We start from the raw sequence: 6,000 nt of genomic DNA on the forward strand, positions 1-6,000 counted from the left end.
CCCCCGTCTGATAGCTTCCCCATGAGTTCCCTGGACTGTTCCCAGCAGATCAAACCCACCTGCCTGGCGGGACCCAAAGCAGAAACACCCATGGGTCCCAGCCGAGAAAATCTGTCTTTTGTTTTTAGAATCACTTTCTCTCTGAATATAAAAGCGATACTTGTTTGTCATCAAAATAAAGTTGGAAAAGCTAGAAGGAGACCAAACTCATATGAAAAATCACGTGATCACCCCATCCAGACCCCCAGAGACAAACCTTATTAATATGTTGGCAAACAGGCCCTCCCCACCTCACACCGGGTGTTTCCGGTACACTTTTCAAGACGGTTGAGATCAAGCTGTACCTGGAATTTGGGGTTCAGCTCTTCTCACATGACATATAACATGCCAGCATCTAAAATCATTCCTGATTCTTTCCGATTACAAAATTATGATCTGCTCATTGTAAAAACAAATCAAGCGGGACTTCCCTGCTGGCTCAGTGGTTAAGAATGCGCCTGCCAATGCAAGGGACACGGGTTCGAGCCCTGGTCCTGGAAGATCCCACATGCCACGGAGCAACTAAGCCCGTGAGCCACAACTACTGAGCCCGTGTGCCACAACTACTGAGCACGTGCGCCACGACTACTGAGCCTGCACTCTAGAGCCCGCGAGCCACAACTACTGAACCCGCGTGCCACAACTACTGAAGCCCGTGCACCTAGAGCCCGTGCTCCACAACAAGAGAAGCCACCGCAATGAGAAGCCCGCGTACCGCAATGAAGAGTAGCCCCCGCTCGCCGCAACTAGAGAAAGCCCACGCGCAGCAACTAAGACCCAACGCAGCCAAAAATAAAATAAATAAATAAATAAAATTTAAAGCAAACAAAAAAAACAAATCAAGCACTTACAGAGATGTGGAACAGAGAAAGCCCAAGGGAAAAAAGAAAGTGAAAGTGTCTCACGGTCCCCAGCCGGGAGGCGATGTCACTAAGGATAGCTGTGTCAACCCCCCACGAGTGTAGACCAGCTGAGGCTTCAGGGTCACGTGGTCTGGGTTCAGATCCTGCCTCCACAGGCAGCTCATTAGCTGACCTCTCTGGGCCTAGTTTTTGTTTTGTTTTGTTTTTTAAAGTTTGTTTTTATTTTTTATTTTTGTCCGCACCACGCAACTTGTGGGATCTTAGTTCCCCGACCGGGGATTGAACCCGGGCCCTCGGCAGTGAGAGTGCCGAGTCCTAACCACTGGACCGCCAGGGAATTCCCCTGGGCCTAGTGTTTTATAAAGTGGAATTGATCACTGAGACCTACCTCCTAACGTTGCTGGAGGAATTAATGAATGAATGGAAAACATGTCCATAAATGACTGAAAACAGGTAAGTGCTGAGACCAGTACACAGCAAGTGCTCAATCAATGTTAGGTTGTGCAGTAAACACCCAACAGAAGCTGTAGTGGAGTGTCGCGGCGTGCCAGGTAACGGCTTTACATCCACAACTCATTTCATCCTCCCCAGGACCCCACAAGGTAGGTTTTTTTTTTTAAACTTTTCAAAACTTGAAGTATAGTTGCTGTACAATATTCTATAAGTTTCAGGTGTACAACATAGTGATTTACAATTTTTAAATGTTATACTCCATTTATAGCTATTATAAAATGTTGGCTATGTTCCCCATGTTGTGCAATATATCCTTGTAGCTTATTTCATACCTAATAGTTTGTACCTCTTAATCCCCTACCCCGATACTGCCCTTCCCCCCCCAAGTGGGGAGGGGGGTGGTAATTTTAGTATCTGAATTTTCCGGATGTGAGAACAGAGGCTGAGAAAGGGCAGTGTCATAGCAGCACTATTCACAGTAGCCAAAAGGTGGAAACAGCCCTAACGTCCGCAGACAACGATGGATAAACAATATGCATGGTCTATTCATACAGTGGAATGTTATTTATCTGTTTCAAGGAATGAAACCCTGACGTACACGCTGCAACATGGATGAACTTCAAGAACATGATGCTCAGTGAAAGAAACCAGTCATAAAAGACCACATATTGTATGATTCCATTTGTATGAAACGTCCAGGAGAGGCAAATCCATAGACACAAGAAGGAGACACGTGGCCGCCAGGGGCTGGCGGGGAGGGTGCTGGGGAGTGACTACTTCAAGGGTGCAAGTCTTCCTTGCTGGTGATGAAAATGTCTGGAACAAGATAGAGGGGGCATTAGCACATTGTGAATGCACTAAATGCCACTGAATTGGACACTTTGAAATAGTTAATTTGGTGTTATATGAATCCCACCTCAATTTTTAAAAACAAAGGGGAAAAAAAAAGAAAGGAAAAAGAAAGGCCAGTGACTTGCTCAGGCTCAGGGCCACCCAGCCAGTGACAATCAAAGCAGCCACAATGACGCATTTGGGGATGTGTGGGCGCCTGGGTGGGCGGGGAGCAGGGACACTGGCCTGAATCCCAAGAGCCTGGCCTGTGCATTGATCCCAGACCCCTGCGGGTGGAGGACGGGCCTGCACTTTCTAGTGAAGCTGCGGCTTTTGACACTCGCCTCCCGCCTGCCTGGGTTATCTTTAGTCCTGCTCTCTTCCAGAAACCAGGACTTGAGGACAGTGTGGCCTCCCTCTGGCCCCAGAGCCCCACTTGGTTAATCAAGGCATGGAATTGCCTCTGGTCGCCGTGTGGACTCAGACCCCCACTGTGCTTTTCTGGGCCTCAGTTTCCCCATCTGAAAATTGAGCTAACAGTAACTCAACCATAGGGAGGTTTCAGTGGGATCCAGGCAATTCTGAGAAAGGCAGTGGGAAATGTTTATTCACTTGCCTCCCAGGCTACTTTTGCAGTATCTTGAAAAGCTGATTATGGATGAAGAAATATGTCAGAGAGATATTAATTGAAAAGAGCAAGCATCATTGTTGAGGCTGGCACGTAGGAAACACTCAACAGCTAGGAGCCATTATTATTATTTATTTGGGCTTTTCATGTTTTGCCCACGTAGGTTTCCATGCACATAGAACATTTCTGGAAGGCTACACAAGAAACTGTGGAATGTACTTAGTTCCTTCCAGAGATGAGCAGGGAAAGAGACATTCCATCTAATACCTATCGGTTCTCTTGAAATTTTTCATCAGGAGCATGTATTACGTTTATGATAAAGTAGTTTAAAACACAATTCTACTCCGAAATAAAAAAAGTGTTAGTTAATTTAGCCCTCTCAATTAACAGAAGAGGAAAATGGTGCCCCAACCTCACTTCCTCCAAGAAGTCCTCCTGATGTCTAGGCACACTGCCTCTCAGCCGCAGAAGGATCCCATTGCCTGTTACAGTTTCCTTGGCTGCCTCTCCCATGAAACTGGAAGGGCCTGTAGGGAAGGGCCTGTTTGACTCATTCCTGAGTCCCCAGGGCTCAGCCTTGAGGATAGCTGAGTGAAGGAATGAGGCTCGGAAAGGTTAAGCTACCCACCTGAGATGACACAGTAAGTGGTTTTGTAGGGCGAGACCCAGGTCTCTGGACTTGGATTCCACTGCCCTCGCCACACCCCCGCCTCTCTAGGACAGGCCTCATTCTCCCCATTGCAGGAACGCAGTTCCTGCCCAGTCACCATACATTTCCAAAAGAGGCCACCTGGGAATCATCCAAATGGCTGCCAGCCCTGGTGCAGCTGCTATGGTATTTGGGGTTTGGGAGGAAAGGTTCTCAGGCCCCAAGAGGCAGCTGGGGATGCCCCAGGCATGGAAAATGCCAGACAGTGTTCCAAGCAGAGCCAACTAGGAAAGCCACAAAAATAAGTGTGGTTTGTCCTCCTATGTTATCTTATCCGACACGTCAAAATTGAGATTTCAGCCTTCTAATTTTAGGCACAAACTTTTCTGATATGGCAGAGTCCTTCTCAGGCAGAGCAGCTGCCACTGCCTGGACCATTTTGCTGATGAGAAAACTGAGGGTCGGAGAGGGTTAATGCCTCACTCCAGATCACAGAGTTTTAAGTAGAAGAGGTAAGAGTTAAATCGCCCCTTCGGAGGCTAGAACGTGTCTGTGTTGACGGTGGCACCTCATACACGATGTGACCCGGAATCAGGCTGCCTGGGTTTCCAATCACTCCGCCCTCCCAGGCTGCTTGAGGATTAGGTACGAGCACTTAGGTCAGTCCCTGGCACAGAGGAAGCCAGTGGCTCTTGCAGAGACACAAGTTTGGGGTCCGCATGTCCTTTACTGGTGATCTTCCCAACATCTGCTCGGCTGCCCTTTGGGAAAATCAAGCTCTCACCCTCCATCGCAACAAGAGTAGGGACTAGACTCCAATCCTGCCTAGAAGATCAGGAGGCTTCCAGGAGCGCTGCCTACCTCAGGAGCAGCACCGGGCCTGGCTGTGGCCCTTCCTCCCTGCCAGCCAGCCTGCCTGCCTGTGCAAAGGCCAACAGCCAGCCTGTGGCCCAGCAGCGCTGCAGGAGAGCCAGGCCGGTCCAGAGCAGGCTGACTTCAACCTCCCCCTGCGCTTCGCAGACGTGTTCTCAGCTGACACTCCCATTGGCAAGCATCACCTGCGCGCTTTAAAGCAAAGAAGCACGAAGCACAAATCACAGTCCTGACTGAAGGGACTTCAGGAAAACGAGCTCATCCTTCTGTGGTCTGCTCTTTTTTTTTGCAACATAAGTAGTCAATCTTTATTGAAAACTGCAGTATTAACACGTAACAATTCTTGTTACAGTAAATGTGCTTTGAAGAATTTTAAATCTGAGCTCATCTCCTCATCATAAAAAATTAAAAGAGTATGAATTTACACACAATGAAATTGTCTCAGGATGTATGTTCCATTCCTTTGTATTGATTGACACCTTAAGTTCAATGCAGAGGTGAGGGGGTGCCTTTAACACTGGAAGACAATGCTGACTTAAGTTTTTAAAAAGTACTAAGAGAATGGTCTTAAAAAAAAAAAACAGTATTGGACTTCCCTGGTGGCGCAGTAGTTAAGAATCTGCCTGCCAATGCAGGGGACACGGGTTCGAGCCCTGGTCCGGGAAGATCCCACATGCCGCGGAGCAACTAAGCCCATGCGCCACAACTACTGAGCCTGCACTCTAGAGCCCACGCGCCACAACTACTGAAGCCCGCGTGCCTAGAGCCCGAGCTCCGCAACAAGAGAAGCCACCGCAATGAGAAGCCCGCACACCACAACAAAGAGTAGCCCCCGCTCGATGCATCTAGAGAAAGCCCATGCGCAGCAATGAAGACCCAACACAGCCAAAAATAAACAAATAAAATAAATACATTTATTAAAAAAAAAAAAAAAAAAAGAAGGAACTGTTTCCTAGTCAGTAACAGTGGCTCCCTAGGGTCTCTCTTGAGTGGCCATCGTAGCAACCCTGCCAGGAACACTGAAGAGCTGGCCTCAGGTCCAGCCCAACTATTCTACCGCCCACTGGTCTGCACGAAGACCTAGAGAAGACTCCCAGAGGGCTCAGGAGGCCAAGACAAGACACTTGTCGTCTCCAACACACCAATCCTGGGAGCACAGCGTCCCCTGAAGCTCACTGCAGGCTCCCTGCACAGAGATACCAGCCTGTCTTTGATCTCCCTGTCCCAAGTGACTTGACGTTGGTCCTGGGGATTCAAATAAGATTACCCCAGAGGTTTTCTGTTCTTCAAGGGAATAGGGTTGGGAAAGAGACAAACCCTCTGGAACTTGTTAAGATCAACTCTGCAACTTTCTACCTGAAAAGATCAGACCCTCCTCCGCAGCATGTCATGTGCAGGCTCCTTTCAAAAAGCTCAGGTTGAGTAATAAACGGCTCAGGAGAAAAAAACACACCAACATTTGAGAGGAGATGGGAGTGTGGTCCGCTGTTGAAGAGCTATCCTTCAAGTCGTGATCTCAAATCTTTTTTGCTCATATAAGCCTTAAAAAATGTGGGCGAGGGACCCCCAATGTACTCCCTTGTATATTTTGACTCTCTCAACTTTGTGTAAGTTGTTTCTCTCAGTTTTTTACCCTAAATTTACACAGTTGCAAATAACGTAAC

The 6,000-nt window shown here is 48.0% G+C and overlaps 1 non-coding gene across 1 annotated transcript; it reads right to left on the reverse strand.

The window, feature by feature from the left end:
• Positions 1-1,166: 1,166 nt before the first annotated feature.
• Positions 1,167-1,239, reverse strand: TRNAE-CUC (transfer RNA glutamic acid (anticodon CUC)). The gene has a single exon. It is a non-coding gene; the product is annotated as a tRNA-Glu (tRNA).
• Between the last annotated feature and the right edge of the window lie 4,761 nt (positions 1,240-6,000).

The sequence above is a fragment of the Balaenoptera ricei genome, chromosome 5, assembly GCF_028023285.1.
Source record: "Balaenoptera ricei isolate mBalRic1 chromosome 5, mBalRic1.hap2, whole genome shotgun sequence".
Taxonomy (NCBI): Eukaryota; Metazoa; Chordata; class Mammalia; order Artiodactyla; family Balaenopteridae; genus Balaenoptera; species Balaenoptera ricei.